The sequence below is a fragment of the Protopterus annectens genome, chromosome 13.part0, assembly GCF_019279795.1.
Source record: "Protopterus annectens isolate FY-2018-M chromosome 13.part0, PAN1.0, whole genome shotgun sequence".
NCBI classification, from domain to species: Eukaryota; Metazoa; Chordata; order Ceratodontiformes; family Protopteridae; genus Protopterus; species Protopterus annectens.
This window is the reverse complement of record NC_056747.1, coordinates 1058892818-1058906726: the sequence shown is the minus strand read 5'-3', so window position 1 is coordinate 1058906726 and position 13909 is coordinate 1058892818. Positions and strand designations below refer to the sequence as shown.

At 39.3% G+C, this 13909-nt stretch overlaps 1 protein-coding gene across 1 annotated transcript in view; it reads right to left on the bottom strand.

The window, feature by feature from the left end:
- Positions 1-13909, bottom strand: part of FBXL20 (F-box and leucine rich repeat protein 20) — a 2487640-nt gene that overhangs the window by 513186 nt on the left and 1960545 nt on the right. The window lies entirely within an intron of this gene.

The window sequence follows — 13909 nt, the reverse complement described above, 5'->3', positions numbered from 1 at the left end:
CAGACAATATTCCAGGATGCCTTCTAAATAGCATGAACCATGACCTATCAAGGCTTCTGGAATTACTATTTAACTGTAGCCTCCAAACAGGCTTCGTGCCTCATGAATGGAGAAAGGCAACAATCACCCCTCTGCACAAAGGTGGGCCATCTACAGACCCAAAAGTCTCACTAGTCATATACAAAGCCATGGAAAGAATCATCATGGAGATTATCAACAAAGATATAGTAGACCACCAGACACTGGACCCAACCCAGTTTGGTTTTGTCAAGGGCAGATCAAGCCTGCTCAACCTGGTAGATTTCTTCGACAAGGTCACCAAAGCAATGGATGAGGGCAAAGTGGTTCACACTGACTACCTTGACCTGGCAACAGCATTTGACACAATATCCCACTGCGGTATTGTAGACAAACTCAAGAGGTTAGGCACAAACCCATATGTCATCCGGTGGATAGCCAACTGGCTCACAGATAGGACCCAGGAAGTTAGAATTGGGGAGTCCACCTCTACAAAGAAGCCAGTCACAAGTGGAGTCCCTCAGGGATCATTCCTTGGAACGCTCCTTTTTGGTATTTACTTCTCAGAAGTCAAGGCCAATGTCAGTGGTCTCTGGCTGATTAAATTTGCAGATTGCAAATTAGGAGCTGTCACTGAATCTCACACTGACACAAATATTCTCCAGGAGGGACTGACACAAACAACGGTGTCAGAGCCATGGACTAAAATTAAATGCCAAGAAATGCATAACAGTATCGTTTGGGAAGTCATCCATCCTTGGTAACTATCATATCGACAACACACCCCTTAGAATTGACCCAGTAGTCAGGACTTGGGAGCACACACAGACAGTAATCTAGCCTTTGATCATCACTTGTCTACAGTGGTGAGGAAATCATTCTATGTTGTGCAACTTATAAACAAAGTTATGGCATCTAAGTCCAAGGAAGTCATTGTTCCACTGTATTCAGCATGGTATGTACCTAACCAGGCATATCCAACAATTTGAATGTCCACAGAGGTTCTTCACTAAAAGAATACAGGGTGTAAGTAATACATCCTATGCAGACTGCCTCAAGGCACTATCCCTGTATTCAACTACATGCTTTTGAGGGGAGATCTATGCCTAGCATACAGGGCATTTTCAGACCCACTCTGATGGATCTCCCACATATCCACAAAACAAACCGCACCAGAATTACCCATTCTAAACACTTAAACCTTGCCTGTGATATAAATAGGACCTGCTGGAGAGATGGGTATGTGTCCCAGAGATGGGTCTATATTATATTTTCGAAAGTTTTAAACATCGAACACCATACGAGCGAAATTTCGAAAATATAATAAAAAAATAAATAAATAAAAAACTATACTTACCAAAATGCTGTAGGCAGGGGGCAAGCCCCCCCTGCGCCCCCGCTACTTAAATATTCCTAATCAGAGATCGCACTGCATCGAAGTAAAGGGAAAATATTCCCTAAGGCGATTTCCGTGTTATGCGCGTGATGTTTCGACCAATCGGGGTTCGCTAAATACACGTTCTCTGTTTACAATTTTCGATCACGCGATAGGAACCCCCAGAGACTACCCCGTCTATGGAACAGGCTCCCCATCCATATGAAGCAGAGTTCCTCCCTAACCCAATTCAAGTGCAACTTGGACGATTGGATGGGAAAATGGAAATTCATCCCTGGTTTGGCACCTATGTCTCTAATGGACAGAGGTAAATTGCAAGTGGTTCATCTCCCAGGCCCATGCTTACACACTTATCAAGGGTATCAGAACTTGTCAGAGACTTGGGATGCATGGCTAGGCTTAAAAAGGCCTTTTTGGTCGTTAGCCTAGTAAACGCCTATGAACCTATATAAGATGACCAGGACAGAAAAATACTGATGATCTCAGTGAACCAGGAGATCATTAAACCTTATAACAAGGGTTGTTTTAGTACTGTGCCTAGATTAAAACACAGACCGGCATGAGTCATGCATGTGACCAATATTCAGGGAGGAATCTAACTGTGCATATGTTACCATCTCAAGAACCTTACCAACAATGTGGAAAGTTTGACACTGGTCTACAATTATCCAGCCTAGCAACATCCAAGCCATCCTTCCTAATAAATGAAGTAATGCGAGACTCCTTTAACAATGGAAAATCTCCATTCAAGAGATTCAGCTTTCTGGTCTGGAGGAGGACCGGACTGATTACCTCCACTCATGATGACAAGCATGGCTGGGAAGAAGTCCAATCTCACAGATTAGCAGCTCAGGCAACTGACGGAGCAGCAGGTAGAGATGGGTGTGCCCGTCCTGGATGTGAGGGCTGTCAGAAATGATGTTCCCTAAGGGGAGTAGACTAGTGTGGGGGAGTAGGTAAAGGGAGTCGATAGAGCATACAAGTCTCCCTTATGGAAGAAAAAATTACTGAGTCCGCAGGACGCTCTTAGGATCCATGATGAGCTCCAGCAATACCAGAATAGTCTAGGGGTATAGGAGGATGGCTGGTAGACCTGGCATGGATGTGGGGCACTGGGGGTCAGGCTGCTACAATGAGGTTAGAGGGAATAAAAAAAAAAAAAAAAAAGAAGACAGACGCCACTCAACTGTACCACTACAAGCCCCTAGGGATACAAAGAACCAAGACTAAACCTAATGAAAGTCAGCTTAGTGGCAAAATACTGAGCAACAAGTTCACATTCACATGCTGAAAACTTTCATGGGGAAAGCCAGGATGGGTTATAGAGAGGCAAATCAACCACTACAAAACTTTCCGAGACAAGAAAATATATTTTTTTTATTAATACTTTTGGAAATGTAGACCAGATGTTCACTACAGAAGCCTATAATCCACAGCAAGAGAGTATGGTGTCATCTGTACTGTGAGTTTCTTTCTACCCTTCTTAGAGATCAGAAGTGAGTATCACACCATAGCTCAATAAAAACAGCACATTCATGACTTGTGCCCATAAGATCAACAGACACTGTCAATGCTTTACTACTGGCATCAACAGCACAACCAGATTGCAAACAGAATTCTGCAAGAACTGATACTTAGTGGAAATCAATGAGTAAGCCATAATGTAACAAGTTAAAACAGAAGACCAATCCTTGGTCAAAGGTCATCACCACAGACATAGCCATGAAGTGAAATGCAAAAGACCACTCACCAGTGGTGTACCACAGGGTTCTGTGATGGGCCCTTTACTGTTCGTAATTTATTTCTCAAAAGTCCAGTCAAACTTAGATGGCCTGTGGCTGACCAAGTTCGCGGACGACTGCAAACTGGGAGCAATCACTGTGCTCCCCAATGATGGTAATATACTGCAGACAGGGTTAATGCAGAGAAATGACTGCTGCCAGAGCCACGGATTAAAGCTAAATACAATAAAAAATGTATTATTATTCCCTTTGGAAAAGTTGACATCCCTGATTATTATAGACCGCATCCCCCCAAAGAGTAGACCCATTGGTACATGGTCTGAGTTCTCAGGTTGATAGCAATTTGTACTTTGACCACCACATATCCACAATAGTAAGGAAATCCTTCTATGTTGCACATCTTATAGGTAAAGGCATCTCATCTAGATCTAAAGATGTTACAATTCCATTATACTTAGCCCTCATCAGACTAATAACAAGAGTACAATGCTCCTTTTTGTATGTACTTCACCAGACACCTGCAACGACTGGAGAGACCACAGAGATTTCTCACCAAGAAATTACAGGGTACATAAAACAAGTCTTACATGAAAAGACTGAAAGCCCTGTCACTGTATTCTGTTTCCTGCAGGTTAAGGCGTTACCTGTGCCTGGCTTACAGGGCAGTCTCTGACCCAGCCGTGATGGAAATGCTGCACATTTGTGAATCAAACTGCACAAGGGTCACTCACTTTAGGGATCTTAACCTAGCCTCTGACATGAACAGGTCATGCTGGAGAGATAGCTATATCTCCCACAGTTTGCCACTTCTCTGGAACAAGCTTCCAGTTCTTGTGAAACAGAGCCCCTCCCTTATCCTCTTCAAATGCATGCTAGATCAATGGATGGGTGACCACAAATTCAATCCTCCGGTGGTGGCCTTGCCCCTTCTAGACAGAGGAAGCTGGTATTAGCTAATACAGACCCTTACCCTCTGCTAACGTCACTCACCTGACCACCGACAATTGGAGCAACTCAGAATAAATATGGCTAGGCTTGTAAAGGCTCTAGGGCCGTTAGCCTAATAACCTGCTAGGCATCTATGATTAAAGCAATGTTCAAAACAACTGTCAGGTTCTACCACAAAGTCAATGATCATAACTTCTAGGTGTAGCACCAAATTACAGCATATGCCCATGTACATGAACAATCAAACACCGTAAAGGAAAGTAGCAGAACTGGAATAACCCAAAAGCTCTTCTGGGAGGATGCCTGAACAAGTGTTCTCCAGTTACTGATGAAGGAAGATAAAATCATGTTAGTCATAAAAAATAAGCTTTTAGTACACACACAATTTCAAAAATAGTCTCCCACTCTTCAAAGTCAAATCCCAGTTCCATAACTGTCAAAATTGAAGATAATGTCTTAAAACACTACAGATTTGGGTACTGTCAAAGCTGATAGCATTTAAAAAACCCTGATAATGCAATTGTGGGATACATGGCAATTTATATAAAACAACTCAAGAATGCATGCAATATGTAGGGCCACAGTGAAAAACATACAGAATACAAAACTAATACACTACAAGAACAGGAGATGAACTATATTTAACATAGTTTAACATTTATCTCATATACAATACAATCAGAGATAAAACCATTGTTTTGGAATTGTACACAGTCTTTTAAAATTTAGGTCATACTTCTCAAATGTCCAGATTTTGCTTCATGTTTTTGTCCTGTCCCTCATAAAACGTTTGATTCTCTTGTTAAATCAGTGAGGATTACAGCTAGTTAATGCCAAATATTAAAATTTCATACTTCTTGTTCAGAAAATAGATGCTGACACAAAAAACATTGTTCTACTAATTTTAAGTAAATTAGAGTAATATTTAAAAAAATACCCAATTTTGAGCTTTTGTTACACCATTATTTTAAGACTCTGCTCAGAATTCTTGAGCAAAGAAGCTAATAGCAATGGCTTAAGCTACCAACCCAACAATGTGCAGACTTAATCAAATCTTCTTAGCCAGCCTGGAATTCTTAAAAAGAAATTGCCATTTAACAAAACATATAACCATAAACCATGGCAAATAGGACTTTTTGAAAATCCTACCACATCCCATGGCACAAAATACATTTTAAAAAAGTGAAATCTACATCATACAAGGCCTGGCTACACACACAAATACAGTATATATATATATATATATATATATATATATATATATATATATATATGGTCATATGGTCATATTTGGCAACCAATAAGACAACACGCCACAAGCATTAGGACCCACATGAAAGTTAAATGTTTGCAGTCTACTTGCCTTCCCCAATGACTAACATGCATTACTTATCAGTTCTTTAGTAAAGACGGCGAGCGAACAATCACTATCCAGTCAAAGCATGGAGAAAAAGGGCAGCATAAAATGAAGGCCCAATTTATCCCAACCTAGGGGATGAGAAATGGAAATGTTACCAAAGATGGACCTACTACTTAAAGCCCATTATTGTAAATACATACCCTCTGTATCAGGGGCGGCTTGTGCTATCAGACTGCTGGACTGCAGCCCTCCCACCTACAAAAAAAACAAAAAAAAAATCTGTAAAACAAAAAAAAAAATCGGAGTCCCAATTCCTCTCCACTGCACATGCGCAGACACATTGAGGAACTCAGACTGCCTTTATCGGCAGTCCAGATGCAAAGAAACAGGTACCCAGCAATCTGTGCTGTGAAGTACCATGAATCTGTGCGGTGACGACCGCACAGAACAGAGGAGTTCCGGACTGCTTCCCCTGCAGGCAGAGCCAATGAGGGGTGAGCTGAGAGCTCTCGCGGAGATTTCACTGCGTGGGCTTCGTATAGTAATGGTCGCTGGGATTTCGTGAGTGGATTATACTCGCTTCGGTAGGTCGCTGGCTGGATGGACTTCTAGGTAAGTAAAGGGGTGGGTGGGTGTGTGTGTGTGTGTGTGTGTGTGTGTGTGTGTGTGTGTGTGCGTGTATTAACTGGGTCCATTCTTCACAACAGTGTGCTTGGTGTAGAAGCAATGCTCTCCACTGCAAAGCAGAATTTTGCTTCAAATTTGGTTTCTTTCTTTATTGGCAGGTTTTCTTGTTCATTGTCTGTCATTTTAGCAAACCAGCTGTGATGAAAACGAGTCAAATATAAAGCTATTTTCTTGAGATGGTACTGCTGCCAATGGATTTAAAGTGTTTTCTTAAAATCCTCTTTACCCTTCCATTTAAGCACTGATATGGATGACAAGTTTCTTTTGTTGTCATTCGTACAGCATACCAAATGTTCTACACTGCCAGGAGTATGATTATTTGAAGTAGCTAGTGCAATGAACAGTTGCCTGAAAAAAAAATAAGGTATAAAAAGATGTCATTTTAGTCATGTTTTGTGTTTCTGACTAATATGGGCAGGGCATTAAGTGATCAGGCAAACTAAGTATAGTCATAGTAGCAATGTAGAAGTATAGAGTATTGAATGTGGTCTTGGTTATCAAATGCTAATTTGGTAAAGACTTCATTTTGAAGTGAAGAAATATACCAAGCAAATTAACACGGTATCAGATAAATGGACACATTTTCAGAGATGAATGGAGTAGTTATTATTTCAATATTTCACTGAAGCTTAGAAGTTATTTAATAAAGTATATGAACATATGCATGGCAAAGCACTATATCATTTCATTTGTGCATGTAAAAAAACATAATTTATGACTATGCTAATGTTTCAAGTAACAGAAACCTGCAAATATGAAGATTAAAGAATGTGCAGTACCTTTTCTTGCATAATGCAGTCTGCAAAGCATTCTTCTTGAAATATTTCCGCTTGCTTTGTAGCTAGGTAAGCATACAGCATGTGGTATAATTCTTCACCATGATACATTTATCTGTATCTCTCTTTAATGCACACTCCATTCAAATTTAGCAAATATTATTCCTTGTTCCATTGGGCACATTTTGCACCATTGACTAAATATTTTGTATGTTTTATACTGCTGATACTGTTACATAATGTAATATCACTCTTCACACTGCATGGTGAGGATAAAAGGTATACAATTAAAATATTTTACTGCTGATTAAAGTGACAGTGAAACCACATAACATTGTTGTCACTAATCCTGCTATTTTTTTATTATACATGTAACATTCTGTTTTTAAATGCATACTAATAATGTTTGCAATTGTGTGTGTGTGTGTGTGTGTGTGTGTGCGTGTGTGTGTGCGTGTGTGTGTGTAATGCCCCAGGTGCTGTATACTGGTGGCTAGAGAAAACAAACGGTGGTGGGTAGAGATACTCAGGCTTGAACCCTGTACCTTAGATGCAGGTGGCAAGGACCTGAATTCCCTATCCACCACCATTTCTAAAAAAAAAAAATTGCAGATTTTTGCCTCATATTTGTTCTGTTCCTCATAAAATCTGTGGTTTCTGTGTCTACATTTTTCCTTGCAAAGTCTGTAATGCAGTGGTGCACTGGTAGCATTGCTGCCTGACAGCTACAGGTTCTCTGGTTTGATTCTTGGCTGGGGTGCCTTCTGTGTGGAGTCTTTATGTCCTCCCATCTTACAAAGATGTGTCTGGAGTTTCTTCCTGCTCTGCTGAAAAATTTCTTTTGTTCCAAATCAGACTAGTTTCCTGGTTACATGTTTAAAAATAACAGGCATTTGCATTTCAGACTTCATATTCTTCAGAAAGTACATGGTAACACAAAACTGTTTATTCTAGCAGATGTCTAAGTTTATAACATGGATATTTGAAATTTGTCCCTATTTTTGGGACTATATTCCCCCATTATTGGCTTTGTCCAGTTATTTTGTGCTAAGGTTGAGGGCTATCTATGGTGAGAACTGAATTCATTGAATGTTTGGGGGCTGTATCCCCCCCATTACTGGCTTTGTCCACATGTTTTTTGCTAAGAGGTTGACAGCTATGGTGAGAACTGAATTCACTGAATATGTTTGGGGGCTGTATTCTCCCATTATTGGCTTTGTTCAGGTGTTTTGTGTCAAGAGGTTGACAGCTATAGTGAGAACTGAATTCACTAAATGGTAGCCATTTAAGTTTGTCTTCCTCCCTTTCACAAAACAGCTGATTTGGCATAGTGGTATGTTTCTCTGATTGTTTTGCCCAGGTAAAGACGTGGCAGTGAAATGTATGGTGGCAACACAGCATTTTATTCTAGCAACTTTCCAACATTGTACAAGCAATGTATAAAATGTGTCCCTGGTTTTTGGGTTTTTGCCCCCCCCCCCCCAATAAATTTTGGCTTTTTCCAGATTTCTTGTGCTGCAAAGTTCAGAGATACAACTGTGTGTCAAGTGGATTTTACAAGGAGCATAGAGCTGCAGGGGAACAAAACTTTAGTGCTGCTTATTCTGAGTCCACTTACATTGTTAATAGCACAACAGGTAGTGTACTTGCTTTTGATGCAGAAGGCTGTGGGTTCTACTCACACAATGGATAGATGCATTGTTGATATTGTACTGTGTTGTAAAGTGGGTGGAGGCTACAGTCCTTTTTGCAAAGATACCTAGAGTAGTAACTATGAACCTGTTATCAGTTTACCATACAGTCCCTATTGCGATATTACTAGCTTATTTTTTTTTAATGCATGCAACATAGGCAATTTATTCCTCAAGGGCAACAGGCACTTTCATTGTTTATTCATCTACAAATACATATAAAGTTGTTTGCTAGCAGCAACCTCTTCATTGTTACAGATTTCTTTAATGTGGAATTATTTAGATGACTTTTACACTTCAGAGATTGTGCATATTTACTGATATTGCTGGACTGTAGAAGGTTGAGTAGACTTTTATGATGGAAATGTTCTGAACTGGGTAGTTTTGTCATTAGTGCATGCATTTTGTTTCATTGTTTACTGGAAAAATGTTCAAAACAATACATTTAAAATGCCCTCTAACAACTGTACTGTATTGTACAAAGAATACAATTTAATACAATCGGGAAGGTGTATCAAAGAGCATGTGTATGTTTCGTGTTCAAGAGGCCTATGATTTGAAAACAGTCCAAAGTTAATCTTTATCTGCCACTGGCAAAATGTATTTTCTTTGAATGTGGGTTTCAATGCATGTAAGTTTTAAGGGCAGAGAAGTTTTAATGCTAAGTCTGTTTTCATTGTGAGACTGCATTGTTTTGTTTAGCAGATATCTATTGGGGTTTGTGCTGTAAAAATGCAAAATAAAACTTTCAAATGAAATCCAAATCATCGCAGAAGTAAAGCAGTATGCACATTAGTGTTTACTGTAAATTGGGCAAAATAACCAAGGAATGGGAAACTGGAATTGTTGCAGGGGGGAGGCTCCAATCGACCATGATTTTGAGAGGGGAAGGGCAGCAAACTCAGACAGCCCTGGTTGAACTATACCTCTCAGTTGTCCATATTTTTGCAGAATGAATAGATATTTGCTTCTTATTTTTGGTTTGCTCCTCATAAAATGTGTGGTTTTCTGGCAAATCATTTAGGAATGAAGTCACCAAATGACAGACATTGAGTTTTACGTCATAACCTTCAGAAAAATGCATGCTAAAGCAAGACCTGTTATTCTGTCAACTGTCAAGTTTATACAAGAGCAATTTTTAGTAGTGTTTGTATGTTCCCCCAATATATTTGGCCTTGTCCAGATTGCCTGCATTAACAGGTTGAGAGGTACGTGCAAATAAAATTGCTTTATATTGCTTGGTTGGGAGGGTGGCCTAATGGTTAAGGTGTTTTCCTTACAAACACAAGATACAGAGTTTGAATCTCACAGAGGATAATTGGCTAGGCTTAAAATGACTCACAAGGGCAGTTAGCCTAGTGCTAATCTATGAACCTTTATAGAATAAGGCATATCCAAATCTCTCAACTGTCCCCGATTTTGGCTCAAAATGTTGCTCTTCCCCTAATAATCCCTCTGCAAAATGGCAATTTTGGAAGAAAATATGGAAGGTTTACAATTAATGAATAGCTGTAATAATCAGTTATAGATTACTTTTATTTCAGAAATGCATGTAGATTCTTTTATTTTGTCAACTGCAGTACCAATATTAAAAAATGTCCCTTCTTTGACAGGTTCCCAGCTGTATTGTGCGACTATTTTATATTTTTGCATCACATTTTTGTCCATTTTTCATAAAATTGTGTTTTTTGGCAAATTAGCAGCAAACCATTAAAGACTGAAGTTAGAAAATAATGAAAGACATTTGAGTTTCAGATTTCGTACCTTTCAGAAAATTCATACTAATGCAAGACCTACTATTCTATTATCTTTCTAAGTTTATAAGAGCAATATTTAAAAATTGTCCTTATTTTTGGTCATTTGTCCCACTTCTATGTATGGCTTTGTCCAGATTTCTTGCTCTGAGGTTGAGAGGTATGACAAATGTCTCAGGGCCATCGCAGTCAGCCAGAGACATTTCAAATTGTGACAAACTTGTTGCACCCACTCCCCCATGTAGTGACTCTGGATGTGTCCAAGCAAGGCAAGGAGCAGTTATGCAGTGTAAATGTGCATACTATCCCCCTCCCCCATCCAAGGTAAACACAAGTACTACAGTGGCTTTTCATCTGTCATTGATTTTGCAGAATGTTATGGTTTCTGTCATATTTTTATACTGTTGATATATGCTTATTATTATTCAGAAAATGCCTTTTGCTCTGTTTTTAAGTAGCAGTGCTTTAATGACCATCAGATAAGCTTGTCTGATATTGTAAGATGCAAGTAAGTTTTAATAAGCAGTATTGCCCAACATTGAAAGCCTTTCTGTTGTTGCCATGCAGAGAATACTTGCATAACTAGATAATGTATAAGCCTTGGGTATTGAAATGCATATGACAGTATTTGTAATAAAGGCCAGGATTAGATTATGTTAAGCTCATTACAGGCTTTACCTGCAAACTAAACAAAACGCCAATCTATCATGTGTGGTCCATATCCTGTACAGTAATCATTTAAGCAATATATGTTGAGCTTGTTTCTTGTTTGGTTTTCATTTTTTACTTTGATCATGTTTTCCCCATGAAACAAGTAGATAGTTGTCAGGTAGCAGGTCTTTTTTGGATAAGAAACATTTTTACAAGTGGGGGTATTGCTACTTGCTACTTTCAGCATGTTACTTGGTACTTTAATAAAGCTGAATATAAATTATAATTAAAACTGGAGTGCAAGGAGAAGTGATTTTGACTGTCATTCCAGTAATGTATTTAAAAAGTAATTTATTTTTTCATGCCTCACATCCTTTTTGTTTCCATCTAGATATTAAGTAAGCTGTCATGCAGCCAATGGATTGAAATATTTTTTTTTCTTCTACACTTCATTTTGTCTTGATTGGACTCCCATAATGATGGTTTGGCACCCAGGGCAGCGTATTTAATTAAAGTTTTTGTGGTTTTGAGCATAGCTCCTCCCCTTTCTAGTTGGTCACACCCATTCCCACTGACCCCACCCATTCAACTGTCTCCTGCAGCCCCCCTTTGATTTGAAGTCACCAGCCACCACTGCTCTGTATTTGATAAGTGGCCCATCTTTTTCCTCCAGGGTGACACAGGCAATGATAAAATCTTCCCCACCCCCACCCTTTTTAAAGCACCTTAAACAAATCACAGTAACATTTCTCATCATTTTTCTGTTATAATCATATATGTTTTCTTTTTCCCTTTAACTTGTCCTTCTGAACAATATTCTGCATATGCAAGAAATCCAAGCAGGCAAAGGACATGCACAGCATAAAACCAAACAATTTATTTAGTAAAAAAGATTTAAGTGCTTTTGCGTAGTACTCCTACACTTCATCAGACATAAAATTCTATCACAAGCCTAAACATTTTAAACACTGTTAAACCAATTACTGCTAGCAACCTTTTTCCCTCCAATTAAATAACTAGTGGAAACCAAGTGGGGCCTAACTTTTTCCTGTGGGACCTTGTCATAAGTCTTGTAGCAAATCTAGATGCAAAAATGCTAGCCAATTGTTAAACAGTTTTGTTACCACTAATTCTTGCTTGTTTTCTGCAAGGAAAAAGGTAGACAGTACAACTGTCTATGCACATCTAGTGAGTGCAGGATCGCACCCTCCCCACCCAGTTCTGATCACCATAACATTCGTCATAAAACAGGAGTTAGTGTGCAAGGTCACATTGTCTTTAGGGAACTGCAAAAATCTCTCTTTACTGAAAAAAAACACTAGGGGGGTTTCCCTTACCATCTAAAGCAAGCTGGAGAATCAGTGCTGCCTCAACCAAAGTGGAGCAATTAGAATCATTTCTGGCCTCTCCTCCTGTAACATTTGAACTACCCTGGAGAGCAAGGGTACAAGAAGGAAAGTAAAGAGAAACAGGCCTCTCCAACCTTGAGATGAGGCATCCACTACCAAAGCATGGTTTTGAGCTCTGGAGCAGAACTGCCTCAGTTGTGTTGCTCAGAGAAGCAGAGAGTTCTATCTCTGGTATACTCCCCTGTTTGTGATGTCTAAGAATGTAACCTTGTCTAACATCCATCATGTGTTTTTGATGAGGTCCTGCTTAGCAGGTCCACCATGGAATTCTTCTATGTTGATACAAATATTGCCAATAGGAAAACTCCAAATTCCACAGCCTGTTTTCCAAGCTTGCAAGGCTAGCCGGCAGAAGTGAAAAGAACATGTTTTCCATTGTTTTTCCACATACCACATACAATGGTGTTGTGTATTACAGGATTTCAAATTGCCAGACTTTCTTAAAAGCTTTGAAATATTAATTGATAGCCAACAGCTCTACTAGAAATGAACACCATTAGAACGTAACAGTTAATGTCCTTCATTAGCAAAAAAACTGATCTTTATATCTTCTCCCTGCAACCTTCATGACCAGGTAGATAACACTTCACTAATTCCCAGAACACTCTTCAATCTTCAGTTATTCAGCAAAACTGTACCAGCTTCCGATTAAAACTGGGCAAATCAATCACTTCGTCTTCAGAACTCTCTAATAAAATCTCAAAAATGGCTACAAATGCAACTGTTTCGGGAAAGTTAAACAACTCAGATATTTTTGCTTCAGTCATGGTCTTCAGAAGAGTAGACTACTCAAGAGCTTATGGTTGATTTAACCTTTTCTCCTATCAACTCCTGTTAACCATTTTTTTTTCAACAGTATACAGTTACTGTGGTACACCCCCCCCCCCTCATTATTCACGGTTACTTACTAAATATGCAACAGATATTCTGAACAGTAATTTCAATATTCTGAACTTATAAATAAAATTTATACTGGTAACTACTATGAAGCATTTAAAGTGTTTATGGCAATTATGTACTTGGATTTGATTAATATATATGTAGCAATGTTTACATATTGTCTCGACATAATTCTGTAAGTTTCTGCAACTGTGCTTGGCAGCTGGGTTGTGGCTAAAAAGGGAGCCAGAGCACACCCACCTTTTCAGTCAACAAAGGCAAACAAACAAACAAAATATCTTTCAAAAATTTAGATCAGTACATGAAGTGTATGGAAATCTACTGCGGTGGTGGTGGTGCTGCGGTAGCGTTGTCGCCTCACAGTTAGACGTTGCCCATTAGATTCTCAGTTAGAACGTCTTCTGTGTGTCGACATGCGTGAATGGGCGTTCCTTCGTTGAAGGTTGTGCGTTAGGCCCGGCAAGCCAGCACGTAAAAATCTACTGCCAATCATTAGCGGACCGGAGTTCCGCTGTGGCGACCCCTAACCGGGAAAAGCCAAAAGACACAAACATGAAGTGTATGGAAGAAAGTAAAT